Source organism: Adiantum capillus-veneris, chromosome 9 (assembly GCF_014529385.1).
Source record: "Adiantum capillus-veneris isolate H3 chromosome 9, ASM1452938v2, whole genome shotgun sequence".
NCBI lineage: Eukaryota > Viridiplantae > Streptophyta > Polypodiopsida > Polypodiales > Pteridaceae > Adiantum > Adiantum capillus-veneris.
Window position 1 is genome coordinate 49,262,565 of NC_140939.1, and position 18,264 is coordinate 49,280,828.

The window sequence follows — 18,264 nt, forward strand, 5'->3', positions numbered from 1 at the left end:
GCTTGGTGTGACCTTAGGCTATCTAAGCCCACTCACTCACGATGCCCAAACAGAGCATCGTGTGACCATAGTCTATCTAAGACCACTCACTCACGATGTGTTAGGTGCAGCGGAATGATTGTTTGCGCTTTGCTCAAGATGAGTGCTCCGAACTGTGCTCAAGGTTCCTTTTGTTCTTATGGAAGGGAGAGCCTTCCGTTCTTAATGAGAGAATGCTATGATCACAACAAAGTGAATGGACACTGTGCGTCAAGTGTATGAGACTGAGAGATAGAGAGAAGAGAGATACGACACCAGAGACGTTGTAAAACCCTCCTCCGAAGGCCCCACTCTCGTCGGTGAGAGTGGTCTACTTATGATTGCACAATCTGGTACAAATGGTATGCATGAGACTGATGCAAGTCTAGGCTATGTCGGTGATGACGACGATGATGACGAAGTCGACCTAAGGGCTGAAATCTGCCATCTTTATACTGCTGTCCAAAAACGCTATGGGTTGAAATCTGCTAATCTTCTATCTGCTGAATTCTGACTCTATGTCGGTGACGATGTCGATGACGACGATGCGACGACAACGCGCTGAAAACGCAGATTCTGAAATCTGCGCTTTCCGGGCTGAAACTGTAAACCTTGCGAAAACTGACCGTGCGGCGAGGAACTGCTACAGGAAGGTGAGATCTGCCAAGTTCGGGACTTGATCGGCTATCTGACTGCTGAAAACTGAAAACGCTGATCCTGGGCTGATTCTGTCTCGATAGATCTGCAAAACGCTGAGGTTGCTGGCAGATGCAAAAACGCTAGGGCTGAAAATGGTGTTTCTGTCACCGCGGTTCTGCAAATGCAAAAACGCTAGGCTGATCTGCTGGGGTATTGTCGCCAGGGATCTACAAGGGCAAAACGTTGGCTGATCTGCGGTGTCTGGTCCAAAAACGCTAGCCAAGCTGCTGAGGAGCAAAAACGCTAGAGTCATTGGGTTCTGTTGGGGTTCTGTTGAGAAGGTGCCTATTGAGCATGTGCTCCTGCTGCCTCTTCTGCCATTTAGTGCTAACTTGGGTTTGCTTATATACAAACTTAGCAAAATTGCCCTACCTACTTTTGTTGGGAAGTCACTTAAATTAGTAAGTGAAAAATGTCAAAAATAGGGAAAATAGGCTAAATGCACGGGAAAATTCCCTTGATGGAATCTGATGGATTCTGATGGGAATATTGATGATCATGTTGAGTGCAACCAGAGGATATGCATCTATGCTAAGTGACTGGGCATGCACGGTCTACGAATAGACTCAAAAAAGTGCCAGATCACTTCTAATCTAGACTGACTGGACTGAACTGAACCCTGTTATGCTGAAGCTTGTCCACGGTTCTCTAACCCAAAAGCAATAGGGGATATAGGCTCAAATCCATATATCAACATGAATGGGATAAATTGAATAGCAAAATGCTTGCTACTATTATAGCCAAAGTCTAATTGCGGAAGGTGACTTTCCATGTCAGATTGTCAATAAGAAACAAAAACTCTAATATTTGATTCATCCTTTCTGGTTGCCATCAAGACTCGCAACAATCATCCCGTGAATTTTCTTTCTTGATCACTAAGAATATTCTTTGGCAAAAGCTGATTAACAAATAAACCCGCCCAACTCATGGCTCTACACTCACTTTCATTGGTGTAAGCTTTGCCATTTTTGTTAGTCTTATCAACCAAGGACCCAATGGTACCATTGTCAGGATTAGTATTTGCCAAACCAACTTAAGAAATACTATGCCGCTTAGCATGATGGATTCCTTATGGATGTAGCATGCTAGTTTTCTGAAGGTGCCAAACCAACTTAAGAAATACTCTGCCGCTTAGCATCATGGATTCCTTATGGATGTAGCATGCTAGTTTTCTGAAGGCGCTTTGTCTTTTTCACTTCACACTAAGTGCATTTCTTCACATAGCTCTCTATGAAAGAGCTCATCCTTGTTAAATAGAAATATCGTTTGACCAATGTTAAAGTTCTTTGGATGCTTGGGCGCCCAACGCTAAGAACGTCATGGCATTCCAACAAAATCCTTTGTCGAATTTTCATTGATTTTTGACACACAGACTTTTCCATTTCTAACAATAGTCCACCTTTAATGGAATAATGTCTCTGTCTTGTATGTTCACTGATGGGAATGAGATCGTGCTAGCTAGGGTGGGATGAAAGGCAAACATGGTGCACACAATTGAGTGTGTGTAGGCTAGATTATCACTCAAGCGAATTAGGTTCCAAGATAGATTAACCTGGACTCATAAACACGACCTTGAGTATTTGCCAACCCATCACAAGCTCACCATAAACAAGAGAGATGTAATGCAAACATGGGATGAATTTGTTTATTCATGAAATGAGCTTTAAGGAGCTCTACAGCCTTGCACCACTACATGTGGGATGATTCCACCATTTCTCTCCTTGACTCATACTCAAGTGACTCTATGACAAAGCTCACAGCTTACAATCCTCCCCTTGAGGTTTGGACTAGGACAATACGATGAAGATTCTTTATCCACACTAAGGATGACACATAGTATCCACACAGGATGTCAATACATATCCACTAAGGATGACAAATCCACAAAGGATGACAAAAAATTCCTCCCCTTGAAGAGGCTACAATCTTCACAGTATGTTGTCGCAGAAGACCAGGTTGTTATCGCCTTGGACTTCGTCTTCTTCTTCGTTCTCCACTACGTGAGTTGATCCTCTGACGGGTATCTTGCCTTTGTAGTTTGAAACCGGCCCGTGGGGCGGTAGGCTTTGGCTTTCACCCAAAATTCTTTACTTTACACACACACACACACACACACAGCACTTTGCAAAGGGAACCTACGACGGGAATTAACACTTCTGCACACACACGGCTCGGAAGCTAGAATGCTCCGAGCAAACACCGACAACCTGTAGGCCCCAAAATTGGCGCCCCTTTTGGTATTTCTTTATACTTTAACAGAGGGAATAAAACCTGTGATTTCCTACGAGCTGTCCCACATAATCCGGGCTGAAATCCACCTGTTCTGGCCTGATTTCGGTAGCATAACTGTACTAGGACACTTCACAAACAATATCCCCACGCAATAGATGACTTAATTCCCCACGCATATGGACACTTTGCAAAACATGGCGAGAATCCGCAGCACACTGACTTCTCTGTTTTCTGCCCCAAAAATGCGCCAGATCACCTCTAAAGCAGTCCCCTCGCGTCCCCTGACCTCCTGGGGGTATTAGGGACCGTTTAGGGCCAAAGCCCTAAATCTGCAAAAATACACCGCAGGCTGTAATTCCCTGTTTTGGACTCCGTTTCGCAAGCCGGTCGCATCTGTAGCAAGCCCTTGAGCTCCCGCACCTGTAGGGCTACTTGTCCTTTAAATCGGACGAGATTTCTCATGTGAAACCTCTCCGAATTCACCTATACCTGCGGGGGATTAGCAACTAGCTAATTCAGTACCTATGCAAGAGGCTCTTGCCTCGGCAATGGCGCATGAACCCACACAACTGTACATTAGTCAAATGAAGAGCCCTCTTGTGGGGCATCACATAACTGCACATAGGGGAGAGAGAGAGAGCAATGTGTACTGTGCAGGGCATCACTCCTAGCACCACAGTGTACATAGAGTGGAAAGGAAGCACTCCATAGCTCTTAACCTGTGAGAGTTCTTGCAACATGAGCCTCCCAGCTTAAAAATCAGCGCGCTACCTCTTCATGCATGAGGAAAGTGCATTAAAATACGCCACTTGGCACGATTACGTGCATTTTCCCGTTTCGGGGTTGCCGCCTAAAAATCTCCCGACCGGTTGACTTCGCGGTAGAGTTGTAAAATGTTCGCCTTGTCATTCCGAAGGTAATGACGCAAACACTTTCACGGCCCAGAATAGCAGTTCCCTAATTTTTAGGAGAGGCTTCTGTTGGGCTCCCACTAGTCTTTTGACCATCTATCCCCATTGGGACCGCATCCCAAAGTGCAATGTGGCCCAACTGTCGGATACTTTCTGTTGGTGATCCCACCTTGACTTTATGCCTTTATTGAGTTCACTTCCTAGTATCCACCAACTTGCTAAGTGCGACGGCGGGACCTACATGACCTTGGACTGAGCCTAGACATCCTCTTACTATACGAATTCCAGTGCCGACCAAGTCTGCGGGTGAAACTACCGTTCACATTGGCCATACAATGTCCGACCATTTGCAACTTCAAAAAGACGGTCTCAAAAATAAAAGCAAAATCATTGGAAAGAAACGAACAACTAAGGTTAGCAGTTGTCACGTCCTCGTGACATAGTTAACAGTTGCCACGTCCTCGAGACATACCCCCCTCTTGAAATCGCAAACGTCCTCGATTGCATACCATAAATACACGCCATTGATGATCTTGTGTTGTTAGCACTCTTTTATCATCGCATGTATCCGCAAGAAAGATCGTAACACATAGATACAAATGACTTAATGAGACCTTCATACTTTTGTCCCTTTCCATCTATTACACTGAATTCATATGTACATTTGATGTGGTAGCTCTATCATAACCCCTCCTTTGCACACGTTGGGTTGGGGCATAAGTAGGTTGTAACCCAAAGGCTTCAAGGTAAAGCTGCAATACATATGGTGACTCTAACAGTTCATGCTCTTTTATCCACTTTGCATCCATAGGCATCTATAGTTTTGAACTTCACCAAGTAGCGGCTTGCAACCTGTCCTTTAACTTTTTTGTCCTTATGTGCCAAAACTTGCTCAGATACCACGATCTCATCAAGTTCCTCAACTTCTGGCTGATCCTCATGTGGCATATCTTCAGGCACATCACCCACGAAGGGTCTTAGAAGACTCACGTGAAACGCGTTATGAATCTTCCACGCATCAGGCAATTTCAGCCTGTAAGCCACATCGTTGATCTTGTCAAGCACTTGAAAAGGCCCATAGTAACACATACTGAGCTTAGGAAACAACCGTTCCTTGCCCTCCATCTTCTTTAACCTTGTCTTTTCGAACCTTAACAGTACCCAATCACCAAGTGATTAAAGCAATTCACGACGGTGACAATCAGCAGCCTTTTTCTGCTTTGCTTGAGTCTTCTCCAAGGCAACTTTAATTTTCTTATACATTTTATCCATATTCTCGACATATCGATCTGCCTCAAAGATCTTGTCCATTGTATGCAAAATGGGAGGAACTTTTTTGCCACCTTCAACAATCTCAAAAGGTGCCTTGCCAATCGATGAATGCATCGTATTATTGTATGCATACTCAAGCATAGGCAAATACTGTTCCCACTTGTCCTTATTATCAGACACGGCATTTTAGCAAATCTAAGACAGTAGAATTAGCCTTTTCTGACTGTCCATCAGTTTGTGGATGAAACGAAGACGAGAACTTGAGTGTAGTACCCATGTTCTCAAACAATCCTCTCCAGAACAAATTGGTCATGCGAGGATCACGATCACTGACAATCGATTGTGGCATACCATGGTACTTAAACACATTGTACATGAACAAGCGGGCCATCTGATCAAATTTTACCTTCTTCCTGACAGGGATAAAATGGGCCTGCTTGCTGAATCTGCTAATAATGGTCCATATACCATCATTCCCTGTTGGCGTTCTTGGAAGATGAAAGATAAAGTCCATAGCAATGCTTTCCCATGGCTTATCCCGAATCGGCAGTGGCTGTAACAACCCTGGTGCCTTTTGCCTGTCAAACTTGACATTTGGCAAATCACGCACGTTAGGTGCAGCGGAATGAATGTTAAGTTTTCTCAAGATTAGTGATCTTTATTGCTCAAGGTTCCTTTTAGTTCTTAGGGAAAGAGAGAGCTTTCCGTCTTGTAGAGAGTGCTATGATCACGAACAAAGTGAGTGGATTGTGCATGCAAGTAAATGAGACTTAGAGAAGGAGAGAGAAGAGATACGACACCCGAGAGGTTGTAAAACCCTCCTCTGAAGGCCCCACTCTCGTTGGCGAGAGTGGTCTACTTTGATTGCACAAAGGTGTACAATGCGTATGCAATGGACTATGCAACTTGGTCTATGTCGATGACGACGACGGTGACGACGACGACGATGACGATGACGACGACGACGATGGCTGAAATCTGAGATCTTCTAATCGCTGAATTTCGGGACTGTTTCGGTGGCTGAAAATGACTGTTTTGGCTGCGTTTTCTTGGCTGAAAAATGAGGTTTCTTAGGGCTGAAAACTGATGGTCTTTACGGGCTGAATCTGCTACACTTTAGGTGAATAATGCCGGTCTTAATTTGCTGTTGAAATCCAAAAACGCCAGGGGCTGAAATTGGTCCTTCTGTCGCCGAGGTTCTGCAAATGCAAAAACGCTAGGCTGATCTGCTGTGTCGTGATGACGCCGGGGCTGATCTGCTGTGCACAAATCGCCAAGGCTGATCTGATGCAAAAACGCCAGGTCTTCTATGGAGAAAGCGCCAGAGTAGTCGTGGGGGTTGGTCTTGCTGAGAAGTTGCCTGTTGAGCAAGGTGCTCCTGCTGCCTCTTGTGCCAGAAAGTGCTAACTTGGGTTTGCTTATATATTAACTTAGCAAAATTGCCCTATCTACTTTTGTTGGAAAGTCACTTAAAAATAATAAGTGAAAATACCAATAAATAGGAAAATAGGCTAAATGAACTGGAAAATTCCCCTGACTGATGCTAATGGATTCTGATGGGAATTCCGATGATCATGCTGTGTGCAACCGGAGGATATGCATCTATGCTAAGTGACTGGGCATGCACGGTCTACGAATAGACTCACAAAAGTGCGAGATCACTGCTATTCTAACTTGATCTGACTGACTGAACCCTGCTGTGGTGTAGCTTGTCCACGGACACATAGGGTTGGGATGTGTCACGTGACATCCCCTCCTTTTCAAAGTGAGGTACTGGTACCGAACTGTATGGCGTCGAGGAAGATCGCCAACAGCATCCGGAATCCTAGAAGGGACTCTTCGCCGGCCCACTTTGCTGTGTGGGTCAAGCGATACTTGAACTTCATAAAGGTCTGCAACGCTTGCTTCTTTGGGCCGCGCCGAAAGCGACCCAAAGCCTTCTGAATCTCCTTTCTTGCTTCAACTTCGTCTAGAATCCTGCTTCTTTCGTCTTCAAGAATCTCCATGGCTGAAAATTCATGAAACCAACTCCAACACAAAACCATGAATATACCCATTCCATGTAAAGTGAAGGAAAAAAATCTTGTCTTCTCTAAAGACTGTGTATGCAATGTAGATGAACATAGAGACGGAGTGACAATCCGTTCATCAAACACATGCAAACAATGCGATCGAATCTTTTCTGTTTGATCGAAATCAATCAACTGTGGCAAATCACAATGGAAATGCCCATGCTTGGTGCTCATACAATCATGTGCTCGTTCGCAAACTATTTCATGCCAAGGAAGAGACATGGAGTGCCACTTCCTTACATACAAACTTTTCAGCTTTTCATGAACAATCTGCATACATTCGTGCTCATCCGTGAGAGAAACGTGCTCAATATACAATATGTCATGCCTAGGAAAAGGGATCACATAACGATGATGACTAAAATACAGGAAACGATCACGAATGAAACACTCGAACAATGCGTGCGTATCAATCATGCGAGCACATAATACTTCCTGTGATGGTTCTTTGGACCAAGGCTCGAGAGCCAAGATCGCTTCTTCGGGATCCATCGAATCTTCTTGTGGGGGTTCTTTGTATTGGGGTATAAAGCCCAATGTGGTCGCCCAGGTAAGTGGGCGGGCCGCCAAGTATGTACACATATTCTTTTGTAAAAACCTAATAAGAACTCACTCTGCTCTACACATTACAGTAGAGCGAGTTCACCATATTGTCGTGCTCTTCCTCTCGCACTCTCTCTCGCGTCGCACTTCCGCTCGTACTCCTTCAACTGGTATCAGAGCTCAGATCGAGGCTCGGGGCAGCACTGCAGGAGGCTAGAGTCACCAACTCATATTGGAGTGAAATTCGACAGGCGAAGACACGGCCCCAAATCTCGTGGGAGCGCCTGAAGGGCTTGGTGTTCTCAGAATTTCATTCTGAGGTCATCTCGGCCACCGTTCGTCTTCGACAAAGGTCTGCGCAGGCCATTTTCGACTACGTGGTCTCGACGGGTGCAGATCCGACTCTGCAAATTTGGGGTTTTCGGCCTACGACTGCAGATGCTGAGGATATCGACACTCCCAGAGTGTTGATTTGTGGCTGTCTACACATCGAAGGACGGCTCACAGTTCTTGGAGGCGTGTCACATACGACACGGGCGCATCTACACACAGACTGTAGGCGACATCCACTAGTTCATCAGGTAGCTTGTGTTTGCTGCTTGATATTCCAGATTTCATCCTGACATTACAGGTAATTCCACATGGGATGTATTGTCAGAGATGATGTATGTATGTTGAGGGTTTGCTGGATGTGAGTCACGCAGCAAACAACCGCCGCAACGGTTACAGCATACAGTGGGAAATTTGTGGATGTATGACTTTGTGGGAAGTCTATGTACTGTCAGATTTACTGCAGCCTTTGTTGAGGGTCGAGTGAGGTTTTATTGAGCTGGGGGATTCTCGAATGTTGAGATCCTTTCGGTGATACAGGTCTTGGAGCGATCCCTCAAGCACCCTTAGATAGGCAGCTAGGATGTATTGACTGTGAGTTAGACAGTTGGGATTGCATCTTTGCTTTACTGCCGTTGAGGCATTGTCGCAGTCTATGCTTACAGGACAGTGACAGGACAGTCAGAGACAGTACAGGTGCAGGACAGGTTTACCCACAGCTTATAGTGTTAGAGAGATAGTGGTTTTTTAAGCTGTTTTTTGGTCTGTTTTTAGTACACCAGAGCCATTTTACAAAGGAGACTCTGCCAAAATTTCTGCAGAATCTGAAGCTTTCTTGGTTCATTTGACAGGTTGATATTGGTTCAGAGGTCAGTTTACAGGGGAAACTCTGCCGAATTTTTCCCAGGAAAGTAAACTACTGTGAATCGTAGCTATGGCTAGATCACAGGACACTGCTCTTTACAATATCAAGAAGCTGGATGGAACCAATTTCCCATTGTGGAAGCAGCAGATTTGGCACGTGTTGGTACAAAAGAAGCAGATAAAACCTATAAAGCTCAAGGGGATAAAACCAGAAGATATGGACGAAGATGAATGGAGCGAAATGGATGAATTGGCACTTTCTACCATTATGCTGACTTTGGCAGAAAGCGTTTACTTCAATGTAGCAGACGAGATGTCGGCTTATCAAGCATGGTGAAAGCTGAGTGATCTTTATGAGAAGCAGAGTGCAGCTTCACAGGTATACTGGCTTAAGAAGCTTGTTGACTTGAAGATGAAAGAAGGGACACCTATGTCCAATCATCTGAATGAATTCAACACAATCTATAGTCAGTTGTCAGCTCAAGGTGTCAAGTTTGATGAACCTGTTAGAGCTATATTCCTGTTGATCACATTGCCGGAAAGTTGGGACACTTTTCGCACAGCTTTGAGTAATTCTGCACCTCCAGATGGTTTGAACATAGCAGGTGTAGAAGGAAGTCTGCTTACTGAAGAAACCAATAGAAAGACAATGGACAAAGGCAAAGGAACAGCCTTAGTTGTCGGGGGAAGGACCAAAGAAAAGTACAAAGGTGGAAAGAGGAATCAGTCTCGTAGCAAGTCCCGCAGTGCTAAAGGCAAGAGTGACATAGAATGCTACCATTGTGGCAAGAAGGGTCACATGAAAAGAGACTGCAGAGAATGGAAAGCAGAAAAATGCAAAGAGAAAGCTGAAGACCATGGTGAGAAGAACAAGTCCTCAGTGAAGATTCAAGAAATAAATGTGACAAGCACTGTTGCAGAGGATGACAGTCTAGTGTCAGGAGACATCTACTTCTTGAAGAATACAATGGACTCAGCTCTTCTTACAGCATCTGATGGAAATGCACTGAGTGACTGGATTATAGACTCAGGGGCATCACTTCATGTGTCTCCAAACAAGGAGTGGTTTACCTCTTATGTGACCACTAAAGATCATGTTCGGCTAGGCAATGGGCAGACATGTGAGATCTTAGGTGTTGGAGATGTTCAATTGAAGTTTCAGAATGGCTCTTCTTTCACGCTGAAGAATGTGAGACATGTTCCCACAATTACAAAGAGCTTGATCAGCACAGGTTTACTTGATGATGCTGGCTACGTCACCACTTTTGGACAGAACATGTGGAAGATATCCAAGGGTTCTATGACAGTAACACATGGAGTAAAGTCTGGAGGACTTTACATGATTTATGTATCAAATGTCTCTAAAAATGTAATCAATGTAACCGAGCAGCCGAACTTTTCTTTGTGGCATAGCCGGTTAGGACATATGTCCAAGAAGGGAATGGAAATCTTGTCTCGTTCTGGTTATTTGCCTGGCTTTTCATTTAATGATTTTGAATTCTGTGAACATTGTCTGTATGGTAAGCAAACACAGCAGCCACATAAGCATAGAAGCAGTAGAAGAGATACACAGTTGGCACTTGTTCATAGTGATTTGTGTGGACCTATGCCTAACCTATCTCTAGGGGGAGCTTCTTACTTTATGACATTTATAGATGATTACTCGAGGAAAGTATGGGTTTACTTTCTCAAGCACAAGGATGAAGCGTTTAGTGTTTTCAAAACGTTTGTGACACTTGTGGAGAATCAGAGTGGCAAGAAGCTTAAATGCTTACGCACTTACAATGGTGGAGAGTATGTTTCAAAGGCCTTTCAGGACTTTTGTGAGTCAAAAGGTATAAAACGTGAACTTATTGCTCCTTACAATCCTCCTCAAAATGGTGTTGCTGAGAGGATGAATAGGACCATACAAGAGAAGGTCAGAAGTATGTTGTCTAATGCACAGTTGCCAAATGGGTTTTGGGTTGAAGCTGTATCAACAGCTGTTCATCTTGTAAATAGATCTCCTAGCAAGGTTTTGCAGAAGGATTCAATGCCAGAGATGGTATGGTCAGGCAAAATACCCTCATACAAGCATCTCAGAGTCTTTGGCTGTGAGGCATATACTCATGTTCCAAAGGAATTTAGGAACAAACTTGAGCCAAAGAGTAGAAAGTGCATCTTTCTAGGCTATGGTAATTCTGGTGAGATGGGGTACAGACTTTGGGATCCCGAATCCAGAAAGGTTGTCCGCAGCAATGATGTTCACTTTAATGAATCCAAATATCATTCTAAACCAGAGAGGGTTGAGGAGATTAGAAGAGTTGTCTTCCAAGAAGATGGACCTGCACGTGCAAGACAAAATGTCAGGGCTCAAGAGGAGCAAGGACAGGATAGAGTGGAACCACAGGTTGTGGCTGAGCCTGAGCCACCTATTGTGCGTAGATCTGGACGTGTCACACGACCTCCTGATAGGTTTGTTCCATCTATGAACTATGTCATGTTGACTGATTGCAATGAGCCTTCATGTTACAAGGAAGCAGTGCAAATGAAGGACTCCGGGAATTGGCAATTGGCCATGCAGTCAAAGATGACAGCTCTGCATAGAAACAAGACATGGAAGCTAGTTAAATTACCACAGGGCAAAAAGGCTCTACCTTGTAAATGGGTTTACAGGTATAAGATCACCGCTCATGATAGTCAGCCAAAGTACAAAGCAAGGCTTGTTGCCAAGGGCTTTAAGCAAGAACAAGGCATTGACTTTGATGAAGTCTTCTCTCCGGTGGTCAAGATGACTACATTAAGATGCTTTCTTGCATTGGTTGCCATATTAGATTTGGTGTTGCACCAAATGGATGTCAAGACAGCGTTCTTGCATGGTGATTTAGATGTGGAAATTTACATGCAGCAGCCAGAAGGGTTTGTTGAGAAAGGCAAGGAAGATTGGGTATGCCAGTTTTTAAAGAGTCTTTATGGCTTAAAACAATCACCGAGGGCATGGTACCATAAATTCCACAAGTTTATGCTTTCTCAAGGCTACAAACGTAGTGAGTTCGATCACTGTCTATATACAAAGAAAGCTAAGGATAGTAGTTGGCTGATGCTTATTTTGTATGTGGATGACATGATTGTTGGCAAGCACTTGGAAGAAATTTCAGCTTTGAAGTCAAAGATGGCAAAATCGTTTGACATCAAAGACATGGGTGAGGCAAGTCATATACTTGGTATGCGCATTGAGAGAGACAGATCAAAGAAGTTGATTTGGTTATCTCAAACAGAGTATATAGACAAGGTTTTGCAACGTTTCAATATGGAGAAGGGAAAGGCACTGAGTGTTCCATTGCCACCATATGTGAAACTTAGCAAACAAGATTGTCCTGTGTCTGAGGACGAACAGGCTGAAATGGATAAGATTCCATATGCGTCTGCAGTGGGTACAAGTACCTTGGTAAGACCAAGGTACTGGTGTTTAACACCAGGGCACAGTGGGTAAGGAGGTCTGCCCCCACTTTTACATATGGTAGAGAGACTGTGGAGTATGCAGATACATACACTTATCTTGGGGTGGTTTTCAGTGGTCCAGTATTTTCCCTGAGGCGTGCAGAAATACCCGATTGACCAGAGCCTATGCAGCATTGGGGAGACTTGAGAGGATATGTTCGCAGGTTTAGTTCAAAGAACCTCGGATAAAGCTTTGGCTCTTGACACTTTGGTCACTTCGGCCATGCTGTACGGAGTGGAGATATGGGGCCCCTCAGTTGATCATCACAGCAGAACTGGCAGTATTGATGGATGGAGATATATGCAGAAGCCCTTGGTGTCTATGATTTCTCGGATAATTAGGGCCAAGGCCTCAATACCACATGACATTGTTAGGGCGGAGCTCGCTGCTCCTCCATTGGTAGAGGAGGTACTCACTCGATCAGTTTCATTTATGCACTTGGGCTCTCCCAAGAGACAGATATGCTCGATTAGCACTAGAGTCTTCCCGACAACTCGCATTGCAGGGAGATAGATCATGTTGGTATGCAAAGATGGCATCTTGGTTTCAATTACATGGCTTTAGTATGGATTGGCTACCCCCATTTCAGTACTCTGTGGATGCACCCTCCATATCCCTCACTAGGGCAGAGATTACCAGGCTCATCAGACAGGACTTGATTCAGCTGGATACGAAGAGGACATGGATACAACCTACACATGAGCTAGGTACGAAGATGACTTTCTATAGAGAGCATCTTCTCCAACTCACGGAGGATGGTTTTGTGATCAGACCAAGATACATGGACACTCATCTATCCCACGGAATACGATGTGCTATTGGTCAGATACGCACATCCTCACATCAGCTAGAGATCAAGACACGCGGATTTAGATGAGTACCCGTTGAGTCCAGGATTTTTCAGGTGTGCCAGATAGAGCCAGAGACAGAGCTACATTACATATGTCATTGCCCAATATACTATAAGATACGAGGCCTCTTTCACTGTCTATTCAGAGAGGGTTTTGGACCACTTTCTAGAGTCATGAGATACCAGGATCAGAAATGCCTCGGATTATACTTACTGGAGATTTGCAAACATAGAGAGGATCTCTTGAAGAGGGGCACAATGAGAGAGATCCAGCAACAGCGGAAGATTACAAATTTCTTTCAATCACAGACAGAGGAGTCCGAGCAGCCCCAACAGCATAACAACACCAGAGGCATACTGCTTAATCGGGCGATAGAGTTGGGGCGGTCCCGTCGCCCATGGATGAGGGGGCCCTCTCGACATCGACGCAGACTGAGACAAAGGATCCATACCATACTGGCGCGACCTAGGAGCCGTCCCGACAGAGTGCCTACCTTGGAGGACATTGAATCTCTATAACCTTTTGGATACTGACGTATATGTATATGATGCCTCGACTGTCAGAGAGCTCCATTATATCAGCTCACCCTTTGTATTCCCCTTGTATCAGCTTTCACCCCACCCCCCTACCCACTATTTTCTTTTTAGTTCTTTGTACTTTTTGTACCCAGACCTGGTATTAGTTTCATAGGTCATTTTGGCCTTTTCAACCACATGTAACCTTTTGGTCGCATAGGTCATTTTGGCCTTTTGAAGACGTTAATATTACATTTCATTTCATCATCATATCTCTCTCTCTCTCTCTCTCTCTCTCTCTCTCTCTCTCTCTCTCTCTCTCTCTCTCTCTCTCTCTCTCTCTCTCTCTCTCTCTCTCTCTCTCTCTCTCTCTCTCTATGTGTGTGTGTGCGCGCGTGCACAGTGCCTGCTCCTGCTTCATGCTCGTGCCATTTCGCTGCTTCATGCCTGCTCATTTCGCTCCTCCTGAATATACCACCATTCTCTGATCTTGCTTCTTCAGTATTTCCTCCTTTGATATTCTCACTTCGCCTGAGTGTGTTTATAACACACACACGCGCGCGCGCGCAACGACTGCAGTTGGCTAGCTCCCAGAGTCCATTTTGTACCCACTGTGTTGCAGAACTTGGAGGTGTCGACAATGCAGAGACAGTACTACACGCAAACTGTGTGTGTGTGTGTGTGTGAGAGAGAGAGAGAGAGAGAGGGGGGGGGGGGGGTAAATGTAGTGTTGTTGATGCCCAACTAATTTTCCTCTCACATTTGTTCCAAGTCACACATGAATACTTGATCAAAAATTCCGTTTTATTCAATAACATTGTAATTTCATCATATTTTTTGCCATACCCCGTTCATTTATAATCTGAGGCAGACAACCCAATGCTAAAATATTTGAACCAAAAATCTTCGAAACAAAAGGCCAGGTTCCAAACCGCCACAAGATGACCTGATGCAATTTGACCATGAAAAGAAAAATCTTAGATCAAGTAAATATTGCTTTTTGATCAAAAGTAAATTTGCCCAACAATTATGTATGCCAATACTACACACGCACGCATATATAACCAACGTCCTTTATACACTAAATTCATATGTGCATATATATGGCATGATGCTCCCTCATTTGGTATGTGCATTCTTTTATATATGTGTACCCAAGTAAATATTGTAGATTGCCTTACAAGTACTTGGGCATCTTGGATAGTCAAATTTATCTATGTAAAGTGCGATTTCATTACAAGTGGCAAGACAGATAATTGGGCTACTAGGAGAAACTTGCACAAAAAAAAGGGGTCATGGTGATATACATTGTCTTTACCAAACCTTGCTACAAATGTTACTAAAGTAGACGTGGGCAAATGTAGATAAAGAGAAACACCCAAAAAGTTACAAATTTCCACATTAAAGCCATTGAAAGGGGCCAGGGCCACAAACACATCCTCAAAACAAAGTAAACAAATGCATTTTACGTGATAACTCACGAGCTCAGATAGCCGCTTATGAGAAAAGGGTGTGGGGTTCAAGGAAAGCTTTTATGGGTGCCAGGGCCAGGGCCAAAAACACATCCTCAAAACAAAGCAAACAAATGCATTTTACGTGATGACTCACGAGATTAGATAGCGGCTTATGAGAAAAGGGTGTGGGTTTCAAGGAAAGCTTTTATGGGAACCAGCATAGCACTTAGCAAACGGGACACTGATTGCTGAGAAACTCAACAAAATCATGAAAAGGTTGATCAATCTTTTAGGAAACGGCCATGCATGCGTGTGCATCAAAAGATTGTCGCCGCAAGTGCAGACGGTGGAGCAGCCGTAGATAATGTGCGTATATATAAAAGCCCCATCTACCTAAGATCACAACATCAAGAGTTTAAACTCGTTGCCACTTTTATGACTATATATGTATAAATGTATGTATCTATGTACATACGTATGAGCATAGAGTTTGTATGTTTGTAAGTAGTAGGTATTTGCATACATGTATATTTATCTATTTAATAAGTATATTTGTGTATTGATATTTCAATTTTAAAATGATGACATCATTTTGTTACTATAAATACATATGGAAACAAAATATATAGAAGAACTTCAAAGTATTCCTAAAAGTTCAAGAAAAGATCATCAACAAATAGAAACTGAGAGAAAAATTTTCAAAAGAGCACAACAATTGAACCTTGATGGATTTGAAATAAATCAAAGAAAATCACTCAATATAGCAAAAAAACCAAGTACACACAATATCTATACTATACAAATTTTCACAATTTTATCAAAACCATTTAAAACTATATATACACACACACACACATGAATAATAATATGTTGTATTTTTTTTTAAATACAATTATTTTGAGAGCAAAATAATAATATTTCGAACATCTTTGTAAGCTTTTAAATTACTCACAAAAAATAAGCCAAAAACTAGTAAGGGAGAGAGAACACAAATAAAGAAACAACAACAAGTCACAAAAGCAGCGAACAGAATTAATGAAACTAAAAAGATCCTGTGTTAAATCTTTATCAAATATATAACATATTGGTATGTCGTATAATCTATATTTCATTTCAACAATAAATTAAATAATGAAGAATAGATGGATCAAATATTACATTTTAAAATGAAACAAAAGAAGAAGATAACAATTCAAACTCTCCAAGGATAGGCATGCATGAAACAAAAAAAAGAGAATAGGAGATCAAAAAAGAAATATGTCTCTCCATAGATCATATGTTACCAATGTTGATCATTCTTCTCTATTGCCCATTCAACAACTTAATATAGCTCAACATACTTTGGGAATATTAAACTTCAAGCGTCAGTTTTGCTTTGCCATGCTTTGGAAAGATGAAACAAAATTTCTCCAGTGTTGTCTATAAAGAAACATTGAAACTAAAAAAGGTATAAACTTTTATTCGATATCCTTTAAAAAAATCAAAAAAAATATATTAAACAGTAAAATAACAGTCGAGAGAGTCAATTCTCGACCAACAACCCACAGACTTGTGAGCATGGACTAGAAGACCGCCACATGCGTGGAAGCAGAATAAAGTACCCACTCACAAGGGCCCTTAAAGTATATCGTGAGGCATTAAACCCATCCAAAAACTAAACCCAGACAAATCCTGTCCTCATTTAAATTGAATAACACCCCTAGCTAGCCTTTCTCCCTCTCAACATGGTTGGACAAGCGAAATGGTTAGTTCATCACTAAGACCACCTTCAAAGAAAAGCTTGTGGGTTTGACTCCAAGGGGCCAAGGGTCACATCAAGCTTTTGTTGGAGTTTCCTTAGAGTCGAGGTTGGGGCATGGCCAACACTACGTAATGGCTTTGTCACCATCCCCATAAATGCATTGTTATTTAGTCTTGTGGGATTGCAATGAGGAATGGCATATAGAAGATATTCTGATATAGTGCATTCAAACAAAAGTCTTAGTTGAAAAAGCCTTATGGTAAACATTACACGTGATGGAGCTGATGGTTACGGATGACGAGCTTGCAAGTTTTCGTGTCTAGGTAACTGCTCTCTCTCTCTCTCTCTCTCTCTCTCTCTCTCTCTCAATCAAACAATGTACATGTGATGCAAATGCACGTACAAATGCATCCAAAGGAAAGTCTTGGTTGAAAAAGCTGTGGTTATAGTCTACCTTACATATGATGGAGTCGATGGCCGTTATAACTGTCTTGTGGATGACTGGCTTGCAAGTTTTCTTTTATAGGTGACTGTCTCTCTTACAGACAAACAATATACATGTAACGCCCTTACAAATCATCCACTAAGACTTTGGTTACAAACAGTGGAAATTTAGCACGGTGAGAAAGAGGTTCCTCACCTGTTAATATTGTATGCTGCATTCGAGTCTCGGCCGGCCAAATGACCTTCAATTCTCAGAGATGCAAAAACCTGGTGTGTACGTCCACACTTACGTTTAGCAAAAATTATGACAGGCTTTAGATTAAGGCTATGAAAGAAATCATGCATGTGTTTGTGCATGCATTCGAGTGTGAGCTGCTTGCACTCAAGTGAATCAACATGACACGCGCACGAGCACAAAGAAGGTCAAAGGAACCTCGTAGCGAGCTGCATCGCACCGCTTTAGACAGTCGGTCAAGGATGAACTGCTGCAACAGAGAGGTCTTCCATTTGAACGCTGGAGAGAGGGCGAAGGGAGAGAATCGCGTTTTTAAGTATACCAGGCCATTAACTCTTATATGTACCGAGAAAGAGAGAGACAAGAAGAAGAAGAAGAGTCGTAGGAAACTATTCCAAGAGACCTTAATCCCACGAGGAGAGTTGAGCTCAAGACCTGTTATTCGAGAGAGAGAGAGAGAGAGAGAGAGAGCACATCATTGAAGCATACAGTCACCAAGTGGGTCACATTTTCAAGAACGCATGGCAATGTGAAAAAATTTAACCCCAACAAATTGCAATACCCAAACTAAACGAAGTCTACTCTCGGACATGTAGCCACAT

At 43.1% G+C, this 18,264-nt stretch overlaps 1 long non-coding RNA gene across 13 annotated transcripts in view; it reads right to left on the reverse strand.

The window, feature by feature from the left end:
• Window positions 1–18,051, reverse strand: part of LOC147450458 (uncharacterized) — a 68,428-nt gene extending 50,377 nt beyond the window's left edge. The window contains exons 1-4 of one of the 13 annotated variants that reach the window (XR_015189276.1): window positions 17,861–18,032; window positions 17,624–17,694; window positions 17,443–17,513; window positions 14,635–14,734 (exon numbers count right to left, since the gene is read on the reverse strand). This is a non-coding gene — a long non-coding RNA (uncharacterized LOC147450458). Of the gene's footprint in view, window positions 1–14,634; window positions 14,735–17,437; window positions 17,522–17,623; window positions 17,695–17,860 lie in introns of all 13 variants that reach the window. The other 12 variants (XR_015189278.1, XR_015189272.1, XR_015189275.1 and 9 more) reach the window with 12 other exon arrangements.
• Window positions 18,052–18,264: the final 213 nt, after the last annotated feature.